The 12,881-nt window shown below is 39.0% G+C and overlaps 1 protein-coding gene across 5 annotated transcripts in view; it reads right to left on the bottom strand.

The window, feature by feature from the left end:
- slmapa (sarcolemma associated protein a) overlaps positions 1–12,881 on the bottom strand; it is a 190,373-nt gene that overhangs the window by 29,675 nt on the left and 147,817 nt on the right. The gene's annotated exons all lie outside the window — the stretch shown is intronic.

Here is a 12,881-nt window from a genome sequence, read left to right as displayed (position 1 = left end):
TACTGTATAAATTTTGATTTGTGATTTGAGGTTGAACTGAGGTCAGATTGTTCGCAAGAGACAGAAGATATAGGGGTTACCTTGACTAAAAGCCAATTGAGATAAAGACATTTAGTAAATATTTGGTTCTGAAAAAAACAAAAAGATTACAGACTGACCGATAAAAAAAGAGGGATGTTACAAGTAAACAATTCATAGTGCTGAGAATGGAATAATTATTTTCCGTTTCTTTATACCAACTCAACGTCACTGAACCCATTTGATCCACTATTCCCATCTGACCTAATTACAGGTGTTAAGTTCATGTAATAACTTGAACAATTTTCACTTGTTACAGTATCTATCATGTTTTATTTCTTCAAAATCTCAGTTGGAACTTTATTCCCTATTGAGAAAACAGGAGATGTCAATACACAGATCTCAAATTGTTACATATGACTGGATTTTACAGGCAGTTAGATTTTACTGTCAATGATAGCAGGTAGTGCCTGTTTGCCCCAAAATTCCACTGGTAGTCTGATAAGGGTTTTTACTTCAGTTGCTTATGAATTCTGGAGTAAAGAGCCAGAGTTTCTGCTGTCTCAATTGTACAATGGATGCTTAACTGCCAGTACCTGTTATGTCATGTATGATGTCTTAATACAACACTCTGGTCCGTCAATGCACTATACTGGATTTCTTATAACTCAGTAGTGCATTTACTTGAATAGGAAATCAAGAAATAGACTCAAAAAGTAAAAGAGAAAAATTATGTCAGTACAGTACTGCATATTTCAAGGTAATCTCACGTCCTGCTGACCCATAAAGCAGATCAAGGAATGAAACATTGTTAAGAGAAGTCAGAGATGTGCTACACTGCCTTTTCAAGTTTGTGAACAGGAGCTATTTGATCAGGAGTGCTGATGCAATTAGAGACTACACTTCAAAGATCATGTGCAAGCTCAATCCAAATTTCTGTGGATCCAAGACTATAATACAACATGTTACACTGCTTCTAAATATTAACAGTGTCTCTCAAAAGCCAGTATTTGAGCTCAATTTTCCTGCATGATCATAGTCAATCTTTTTCAATGAATAATATTAGCTTTCAAACACTTTTATCTCTGGTTTATTACCAATCCATTCTTGGCACTCTGTCTTTCAACTTTTACCCCGGCAACATCTTTCAGAGGTTCCAGCATGCATGTGCTGACAATGCTTGCCTTGTCTTCACCACTGACTCTCACAACCACCTACAGCCTCAGTGTTGTCTCTGAGACTGCATGTCTCATATTTTTTCCTCAGATTAGCAAATTCTGTTGAAGAGCTATTGATTTCAATCATCTCTTTGACTATTGCCTCAACTAGATGGCTTACAAGGAAGATAGGAATAAAAAAACAAATTTAAATAGTTACAGTATTAATGACAGGCACTTGGAGAAGCTACATTAAGTAGAGGTTTCATGGAATGCCACTGGAATTCTGTGATAAAGAATAGATAATCCCTTCTTCAAGATGGCAGCGCGACGCAGTTTGCAGTGGCCTCTCCGGAGTTGATATCTGTTATTTGTCAAGTGGGGTGCCGTGCACAATCCTAATCTGATGAAAAGTGCACGTGCGAGCACGGAGGAACATCTGGAAATCTCCAGGAAGGCCTTCTTCATTGCTGCTGCTGTTGTGAGGTCCAGGTCTCTGCTGGGAAGAACAGGACCCCAGTCCTCGGGGTTGCATTGCCGGTGACGGGGGCATCGTAGTGTGCTCGGCAGAGGATGGTGCTTGGAGAGGCTGTGCTGGAGGGAATGGTCGTTGGCTCGGAGGTTCGACAGACTCGGTGTCTGCTGCGGTCGGGGTGCTTTCACTGTATGCTGCGTCTGCGAGGCTGGGTCCAACGGCACCGTGGAAGTCCATAGCGGGGGTATTCCCTTCTGCCGCCTGCATGGGATGACGAGTCTATCGAGACCCTGAGGACTTGTGGAAATTGTGTGATGGTTTCTTTTGAACTTATAGTCTTTTTTAACATCTTTGGAATATTTTTACTGTGCCCATGGTCTTTTTTTAATCAATTATGATATTGTTTGCACTGTTGTAACTATGTGGTTTTGTGTAGGTCTTGTAGCTTTAGTTTTTGGTTTGTTGGGTGGTAGAGTTGGTCTCCTGACTTGGTGTGTCTGGGTAGTCTTGATTTGTCTGTTGGAGCTCCTTTCCAGGGAATGTGCTAAGATGGTACCGCGATATTAATACACAGCAGCCTCTCCGGACTCTAGATTTGGGGATTGCCAAATGTTATCTGGATTTTCTGGTGTAGTCTGTTTTGTCGTATGTTTTTGTGATATCATTCTGGAGGAACATTGTTTCATTTTTTAACTGCATTGCAGTTGTGGTTTCTAAATGACAAAAAACTGAAATTCAATTCCATTCAATAATGCAGATATTGCATTCTTAAGGCAAAGAACATATTGAAACAGAAATGAAAGAGAACAATGAGGAAGAAGATAGGCATTAGGATCAGTTCTTTAGATTGCATGTGACAGTGGCCACAACCTAGTACACTGCTTCGACAGGTAGGCTAGACCAGGTGAAGGTAGCTCGCCGCCTCACACCCTGGTAACACAGCGACATGTCTATACCAGCATGGAAAGTCAATTACAGCACTGGGCAGATGAAATCTACAGTATGATCCAATGGCTAGAAAGGCAGTACTGCAACGCTCCGTGGAGAGCGAAGGGCGTGACAAGGCATAGAAGATGCCACTGGACCCAGACTTCTGAGGTCAAGGGTGGAACTGCCCAGGTGCAACAGCTTTTCCACTTTAAAACCTTTCCCGCTCATTTCCTGTTATCGTTGGACACGATGTACAACTACCACCACCAATAGAGAACTGATATTACATTTATATTGACACCTGTTAGGCAACTCCATGTGTTTCTCCCCTCAGCTGAACTGGTCAGTCACAATAAAATCCCAAAACACTGCCCATCAGAGTTCCACAGAAAATGTTAGAGGAGTTCAGTGGGTCATAGAGACAGAGTCGAAGAGCAATACAACTTGGATGCAGGCCCTTTGGCCCATCCAGTACACATCTCCACAATGCCCATCCACCTAGACCCAACTTCTTGCCTTCAGCCCATATCTAAGGCTCACCCCTCCATGCACCTATCCGAGTGCTTTTTAAATGCTACTTAACCGCCATGCTAACATTAGTCACACAATGGACATTCCAGATGTTACTGAGCACAAAGAAACAGTCTGCATACTTGTCAGAGCCAAATCTAAATCAGCTATGTAAAGAGGCTATCACTAAAAACTTTAAGACATGCAGCAATGCCCTCAATCATACCATGGTAGTGCAGCAGTTAGCATAACAGTAGTACAGTGCCAGTGAGCCAGGTTCAATTCCACTGCTGCCTCTAACAGTTTTCCACATTCTCTCCAGTACTGCATGGGTTTCTTCCATGTGCTCTAGTTTCCTCCCACATTCTAGAGACCTACTGATGAGTTAGCAGGTTAATTGTCACATGGATGCAACTGGGCATCACAGGCTCATTGGGCCAGAAGGGTCTGTTACTGTGCAGTATCTCTAAATATATAAAAATAAATAAAATAAATTATAATGATATTTGGAGACACGTTTGATTGGGTTTCGGAAAATAAATCTGGAAGATGATATGCCCGTTTTGCCTACTGCCAAGACAACCAACAAGATAATCAAGAGAAGATAAGATGATCACGTCTGTCACAGAAAGGGAGTAAGTACTAAAGAACACGCTGGCAGATTTATTAATTAAGACCCAAAATGTATGACCAATTACAGATACTGTTCATAAAGAAGAGGATCTGTAATTCTCTGATCCTCTATCAGAGAAAAGATCAAAGAAAATATGACAGAGGAAAAATTATTTTTTCAAGATCCAAGTGAAGATAGATAATTTTTGCTAAAATACAACAGCAGGTAGCATCTCTGGAGGGGAAGAGGTCAGGACCCATCACCAGAACTGAAACATCAACTGTCCATTTCCCTCAACAGATGCTTCCTCCCCAATGAGTTCCTCCAGCATTTTGTGTTTTCCCCAGATTTCCAGCATCTGCAGTTGTCAGTATGGCCAGAGAACCTCAATACAAATGTCAAAGTGTTTCACTTACAACGTAGGTACTCTGAGAAAAGAGACTTCGCATATTGCTTGCTTTTGCCTGGTTCCAAAACAGTTCGCTAACCACAAGTAGCTCCTTTAGGATATACTTAAGTAAAATATCATACAAACAAGTTTTATTGCCAAACCAAGTAGTGGAAATAGCACCACAGGTGGCTTGAAGGATAAAACCAGAGTGCAGCAATATATCTGAACTGCAGAACTCCAGTTTCATATGGTAGCTTCAAATTTTGTTACTTTTTAAAACATGAAACAGTATTTATACACTTTAAGGCAACTGATGTGCCGGTCCTAGGACAAAATTTTTAAAGATATTTCTCAAACATAGACAATTAATTTACAAACGCTTCCACCTCATACTTGATATCATCCAAAATCAAAATGGGATTTATTTCTGGCTCAAAAGACAAATTTTGATATCATAAATAAATTCTAATGTACAAAAAAATTGATATCAGAAATCTTGTCACACTCCATGAGAAAGTTGGTATAACATTCATGACCTGTTCGCTGTTTAGAAATCAAAGGAGTGAGAAGAAATGGAAACCAGAAACTGGCCGTCAGCCACTGCCACATCAATGGAGGCTCTACTCTGCCAGCCATCAAATGTATACACCCTGTACTTACACTTGAGATGATCCAGCTCACTCTCATGTTTTCTGCTGGAGGCCCTCGCCTCTGCCAATAGGTCTGCGGTGGGTGAAGCAGAAGAGAAGTAGAAGAACAGTGCAGATGAAACAGAAGCCAGCAAACATAGAACACAGAAAAGCAAGAAAAGCTATGTGAGAATGAAACAGAAGCCAACATGAAAGCCCTATCCTTTAAAGTGCTCGGTCAAATCTTTTAAAAGGGGAATTTGTGCAGAATTTTAAAAATATATATATTTCCCATAATTAATTTAAATTCTTCAAATTGTTCATTAAAGGCATACTGTACAGTATCATCTTTCTGGATGAACAACAACAAAGAATACAATCCAAAAATTCAAGTGTTTGTGTAGCCACTTCAGTGTTCTGAAGAGGATCTGCTTTTTTGACGTTTGCCTCATGTACTCCCCCACCTTAATTTATTTTAAGTTCATTCCATATAGGAGCTAATATGAATTTCATTTTGTTGGGATTGAAGACATTGCCACTTTTTGGACTGCTCTTGATCTTGAATTACACATATCAAAATACACTTCACAATACAAAATTGAGGAACAAAACAGGACTTGAATGCACAATTATCAACCACCATTTTTGTACTGACTTAAAAGTTCTAAAACAAGACTGTTCACTACATTTTGAGACAGGCAAGACGGAGCAAAAATGCACAAAGACACAAATAAAAAGAGGTCTGGCTGCAGATATTTAATAGTTTAGCATGTGAGCCAAACAGCCCTATTTTCAGATGTTTTCATTTTTGGGAAAGATATGGAAATAAATTCTACTGGAAGATGGACATCAGTTTAGTTAAATGGTTTAATGGAGTCACAGAAAATTACAGAACAGAAACAGGTCTTTTACCCATCTAATCTGTGCTGTGCTGAACCATTAACCTGCCTAGTCTCATTGACTACAACTCTATCATCCATGCACCTATCGAAATTTGTCTTAAAGGTTGAAATCAATCCCCCATTAATCACTTGCATTGACAGCTCATTCCACACTCTAACCACCCTCTGAGTAAAGAAGATCTCCCCCCATGTTCCCCTTGAATTTTTCACCTTTCACCCTTAACCTATGATCTCTGGCTGTAGTCTCACCCAACCTCAGAGGGAAAAAGCCTACTTATCTATATGTGTATCCCTCAATCTTCTACACTTTAGGGAATAAAGTACCAACGCACTGCACCTTTCCCTACAACTCATGTCCTCAAGAACCAGCATATCCATGTAAATTTCCTCTGCAATCTTTCAATCTGAATTACATGTAATTTCCTGTAGGTAGGTGGGTGACCAAAACTGCATAAATACACCATATTAGGCCTCCCCAATGTCTTATACATTTTCACCATAACATCCCAACTCCTATATTCAGTACAGTGATTTCTGAAGGAGAATGTGCCAAAATCTTCCTTTATGACCCTATTTACCTGTGACACTGTGTCCCTCTCCCAAGTAAATATAGATGCAAAACATCCATTTAAGATTACCAGTCTAATCTTCCAGAGGTTCAATGTTGTCCCTTGTTATCCTTTTGCTCTTAAAATATCTGCAGAAGCCCTTAGGGTTCTCATTCACCTTGTCTGCTGGAGCAACTTCAAGTCTTCTTTTAGCCCTCCTGCTTTTTTTCTTAAGTGTTCTCTTGCATTTCCCACACTATTCAAGTACCTTATTTGCTCTGGCCTGCCTATACCTGCCATCTACTTCTTTGTTTCTTAACCAAGGCCACAGTATGTCTCGAAAACCAAGTTTCCTTAAACCTGTCATCCTTGGCTTTTATTCTGACAGGAATATACAAACTTTGTACTCTCAAAATTTCACTTCTGAAGCTTCCCACTTAGTATGTACATCTTTGCCAGAAAACAACCTATTCCAATCCATGCTTTCTGATAACATCAAAATTGGCCTTTCTCCAATTTAGAATCTCAACCTGAGGACCAGATCTATCTTTTTCAATATTTATTTTGAAACTAATGGCATTGTGGTCACTAGATGCAAAATGTTTCCCTACACAAACTCTGTCATCGGCCCTGTCTCATTCCCTAAGAGGAGATCGAGTATCATACACTCTCTCGTTGGGACTTCGATGTAATGATTAAGGAAACTAAACTGAACACATTTGACAAATTCTTTCTCATGCAGACCTTTTACAGTATGGGAGTCCCAGTCAATATGTGGCAAGTTAAAATCACCTACTATAACAACCTTTATCTTTCTTGCAACAGTCTGCAAACTCTCTATATATTTGCTCCTCTAAATCCCGTGGTCTATAATATAATCACATTAACAAGATCATATCCTTCTTATTCCTCAGTTCAACCCATAAAGCCCCATTAGACGAACTCTCCAGTCTGTCTTGACAGGGCACTGCTGTGTCATTTTCCCTGATTAGTAATGCTACCCCACCAGTATGTCTAAGCCAGCAAAACCCTGGAACACTGAGCTGCAGTTCTGCCCCTCCTGCAATCAAGTCTCGCTGATGGCTGCAATGTCATAATTCTACAGGCTGATCCGTGTCCTAAGCTCATCCACCTTTCCTACAATACTCATTGCTTTGAAATATATGCAACTCAGAACAATAGTCCCACTATGTGCAACCTTTTGATTCCTGACATCCTTCTCTACAACCACTCCACCATGTGTTCTGGTGCTCTGGTTCCTATTAAACCATCCACCCCCTGTGCAGCACTAACTTCCCTTCTGAGCCACAGAAGCGACCCAGTGCCAGAGACCTGACCTTTGTGTCTTTCCTCTGCTAGGTCACCCCTCCACCTCCAGCAGTATCTAAAGCATGTTGTTGAGGGGAATGGCTACAGGGTACTCTGCCCTGGTTGTCTATCTCCTTTCCCCCTCCTGAGAGTCACCCAGTTACCTGTATCCTGCAGCTCAGGTATAACTACCTTTCTATATATCCTGCCTCCCTTCAGCCTCCCGAATGATTCGAACTACATCCAGCTGCAGCTCCAGCTCTTTACCACAGTCTGTTAGAAACTGCAGCTGGATGCACTTCTTGCAGGTGCAGTTGTCAGGGACACTGGAGGTCTCCCTGCCTTCCCAAATCCTGCAAGAGGAGCATCCCAGAGTCCTTCTGGCATCCCCACCACTCTAAATGCGTAATTTGAAAGAAAGTAATAATAAATAATGAAAAAAAAGACCTATGGCCTACGCTTCTCCTCCACAAAGTCTCAACTCCCCACTTCAACACTGGCCCACTCACACATCGGCTACTTTGTTTATACCTAACTTACTTTCATTGGTCCTTGCCAAGTGCCTAGTTAAGTACGCTTGGGAATTGTGGCACACAAAAAGTGCCAAAAGCTCCTGCTAACTTCTCTCGTCCTCTATGCAATCTGATGTCTCCTCGGGACTGTGGCACACAAAATGCTGGGCAGGTTTCACTCGAGGCTCACAGGTGACTGTAATTTGGTAGATAAACTGCCCACTTCAAATTGACTGAGTGTGTAGGCAAGCTGTAGGATCTGAGTGGAGTGAACAGGAATGTAGGGCCAATAGTTTACAGGGAAAATTCATGGGGAAATGGGATTGCACTATGCATTCTTTACCTCATGAGGATTTAAATAAATTTGCTAATAAATTTTACTCCTGCTTAACATTCACATGGTCATTTTCTATTGTTTTTAAAATTCCGTTATCAACAGTTAGGGTAACAGCACCCCAACAACATCCATTACAAACACAACAACTCCCACTTCAGGTACTTCTCATAATGTAGGAGGAGGTTATTCAGCCTAAGAAGTCTATGCTGGATCTCAGAGAAATCCCACAAAACCAGTTTTCTGGTAACTTGTTCTTTTGCACAAGTCTTTCAACTCCTCCCTGATTCTTTAACCACCCACCCACTCCGGGACAGTCGCCAATTAAACCACCAACCAGTAATTTGGGAGGAGGAAAGAAATCCTAGGAGAATCATATGCAGTCTTGGGAAGAATGTCCCACAGCTTTTTTCCTTCATTCTTGCTTCCTGCAAGGACTATATCATTCTCAGTAGACATCCTTGTTATCAGCTTTAACTAGAGCTGATGAGGGAACATATGTGACAACTGAATTGATTTTAGCAGCTACATGTTAAATTGTGTTCAATTATGAAGGGTACACTTCCAATATTTTGCTTCAAATCTTAAAACTGTCTCTGGATATAACTGTTACCTGCACTGGGAATCTTCATTGTATCCCTGCTTCATCAGGTGAATCTCGGATAGGAGCCCAAAGGAACATTTAGAATGTCTTTTATTTTATAAATTTAAGGTTAAGGACACTGGTCTTATTTGAATGGTATTAAAGCAATGCTTGGAATAGTTTTTACACGTAAAGCTTTCTAATCTGGTGCATCTGTTATTTGTTTTTGTTTGAGTTAACTTACTTAATAAACAGGATTTTTAATTCAGAGCTTGAAATATTCATTTTGATGGAGTCATTTGTCAATCATTCAAAGAGATTTGGAGAATATGAAACAATGAGCAGCCAGTTCTATATGAAATTATCAGAAATTGTGAATTACTTGAAACAAAAGGACACAGTTGAGGTTCATAGGAAATAAGTAGTGTTACTGAAAAACCTATTACTTGGAAAATAAGAAATATGCATGAATTTCAGTTTTAACCTGTGATGATGAGGTAATCCTCAACTAATAAGGCTCTTGGATGGAAACAATGAAAGCAGGTTTATCTCAGACTAAAATACTGATTTTCAATCTTCTGCTTGACATAAGAAATGGTAGCTTATACAATACTAATATATCTAACAAGATTCTGGACAAGATAATAAAAATGTGTACAATTTTGAAAGGGTATATCTGGATCTTCCTAAACAATAAGGCATAAAAATACCCTAACATCATGAAATACAAAAAAAAATCCATCAAGATATCATTGAAAGTGAAAGTACTGATACAAGTTGAAAACAACAAAAATAGCAAAATTTGCAGCCTGCTAATAAAAGGAGGGCTGAAAACCTAATGGTTAAAACTTCAAGCTGTAAAAATGGTGAATAAAACAATGACTGCAAATTTCAGAAATCTTTTAAAAACTGTTACTCAATGCTACCCAGTGGTAGGAGTTGGCAATGACACTCTGACAACAAAATTTACAATGAGTGACATGTTTTGTGACAAAAACATCACAATAAGTTTGACCAAGTCGGCGGGCACCTTCTATCTGGCCAATAGTTCTTCTCCAAATAGCATCAGCAAAACGACTATATGATCACAGACCCTCTTGGTGCTTCTTCGACTTGGGAGAACTTGGGATTCCCTTAATTCCTAATGTTAAAAGTTTAAATAGCAAAGTGCTCATGTTTAATAAACAATTAAATGTCTTAAGGTTACACATCCTATTTGAGGACTCCAGCTAAAAACTCATCAAACCTCCAGTGCATTACAGAGAGAAAACTGCACTGTGCCTTTCTTGTTGACTTTTCAAAGAATACTGCTGCTGCACTGGAGGTGCCCCATGAACACATTTATCCCACAGTTGTCCTCGGTGACATCCATTTTATTACAAGGTTTGATGGAGCAGCCTCAATCATTTGAAAAGGCAACATTAGTACAGGATTCCGTAAATTAATTGCTTCTGTGTGCATCAGCAATCTGCAGTTTTACAACATAATAAATAGCATACTTCCATAAATTGATTTTGTAAGTGCCTGGCACAGATACTGCTATAATGTAATAGCATTCGTTTACCTAATTTAATCAAAGCAAAAAGAAAGTCTAGAATTAAAATTGTTGAAACATTGGAGAAAACCTTCATCCAATTATTGGCTTCTCAATGTAATCATTACAATCTATTGAGTTCCAAAAGTATACATCTCAATGGAGATGTATGGTTTAAATCTGCATATGAATGTTTTAGGAAACATTTGTCAACATCCTACTTATCACACATAAAATTTGGATTAACTTCACTGTTTGAATTAACAGTTTTATTTTATGTAAGAATAATACTTATATGATAATCAATATTATTAATGAACAGCCATACAATAATTTTGTCTTATATTATCATGACAAAAATATAGAAAAATATTGAATGATCATTAGCAACACACACAAAATGCTGGAGGAACTCAGCAGTTCAGGCAGCATCTATGGAAATGAATAACCAGTTGATGTTTCAGACCGACCCTTCTTCAGGACTGGAAAGAAAGAGGGAAGTCTCCAGTGGATGGATGGGACCAGCTAGAAGGTGATAGGTGAAGCCAGGTGGGTGGAAAAGGTAAAGGGCTGGAGAAGAAGGAAACTGATAGGAGACAGGAGTGGACCACGAGAGAAAGGGTATTTGGAGGGACACAGGGGGGTTGGGAGTGATAGGTAGGTGAGAAAAGGTATGAGGCCAGAGTGAGGATAGAAGAAGAGAGAAAATCATTACCCTCTTTCAGCAATTTCTTTTAAGAATCATTTTAGTGAATTATAGATGGAACAAAAGTCTATGAAACACTAATGGAAATCTATTTAATAAACTGTATTTCAAGTACATACAAATTTTCAATTTCTCTCTAGGCTTTATTAACAGGTCAAGGATGACTCATTTCCTTTCTCATTTTTTAGGTTCTTAAGCAGTCAACAAGGCCAAAGCAGCACACAGGCTCTTTCAACCAGAGATGTTTGATGGGGCAGGTGGGTGGGTAGCTTGGGGAGGTGGGGCACCTCTTTATATACTGCAGTGCTCTCTGCTCCTACAAATGGGGGAAAGTAGTGATGGACCTCTCCAATGCTTTGAAGCACTTGTTGAAGGACATGCTGAACAGGGATTACTACTGACAGTAGATCATGAGCTTATGCACCAGGTTTGATATCTAGCTCTTCAAACATTTTTCCCATCATGATGACCAAAAGCAGTGACACTGCATTGAAGGTGATGGTAAATATCGACACCAATGCTTGTATTTAGGGAGATGTGGGAAGTAAATCCTGCTTTTCAAAATCCCAGCATGGACCTCTATACTGGAGGAAGTTTTACCTGGGACAGGTTGGTGGTGGAATTACCAGGTGGAACTTTTCTTTAAATCAATACCTCAAATGCATCTACTGGAACAAACTCATCAAATACTCATTGCTTTATAGACTCCTAAAGAACCGAAAAAATCTCAGTAGTTAGAAACCAGTAGGATTGCTTAATACAAATAATCACAATTTACACATCAATTAGTGATGTTTTAGCATTTTAGAACAAAAACACAAACTGCTCATTATTTGCCTTCCAAACAGTAACATATTGGATGTAGCATTTAATGTAGTAAGCGCATGTATTTCACAATATTTCAGCAAGATGAATAAAGGAAATAAGGGAACAGGAGTTAAACAAAAGCCCTTGTTCTGCATTACTGAGGCTAGGAAAACATAATTATCACTTTAGATTTCATTACACTAAACCAGAGATGTATTTTGTTTTCATCCATGTCCTGTATCGGTTATTGATGCTTATCAATGTAAATGGAATTAAGCTGTAGAACAAATATCTCATCTTATTCTTTTGCAGTAAAATTTTCACCAAGCTGTACTTATAATGGTAGTTGCCCTTATAAAATGTTGTTTTTCCTAGTGGCTTCTTAAAAATAACCTTTGCTACAATGAATTAGTTTCAGTAGCCAATCTTTACAAAAATAAAATAATTTTTTATTTAATTTAAAAATCTAAGTAGAACACACTGAAATATGGATAGCTATATCATTGTTTCTTCTGATGACTGAATCTTTAGTTAACACAAAATAAGTTGCTAAGTTATATCATAATATTGAGAACACCAGCAAAACTAAGCTTGCGATTGTTTTAACAAAATACTTTGTTATGCAAAGTCAATCAGCTGAGAACTGCCATGCAATGTTTATATGTAAATTGCACGTAGAAGTCTATATATAGTCAGAAGGCAAGCAGACTTCTGTCACTGGTTAAACTTACACCACCCAGAATACGTCACTGTTGGATATTCTTTAATTTCCAGAACACCGTAAGAATAGATTGCAACTCAGCAGAGTACCTGCCTTAACAATACTCTGTACTTTTCATATCAATGTGCTTCGTTCTGAGAAAATGATATTAGGATCTTTCAAATGAAACAATGTTTTATTTTATAAAACCACTCAGCTGCTTT

The sequence above is a fragment of the Hypanus sabinus genome, chromosome 19 (assembly GCF_030144855.1).
Source record: "Hypanus sabinus isolate sHypSab1 chromosome 19, sHypSab1.hap1, whole genome shotgun sequence".
NCBI lineage: Eukaryota > Metazoa > Chordata > Chondrichthyes > Myliobatiformes > Dasyatidae > Hypanus > Hypanus sabinus.
The sequence above is the reverse complement of the archived record's forward strand: the minus strand, read 5'-3'. Positions and strand labels throughout refer to the sequence as shown.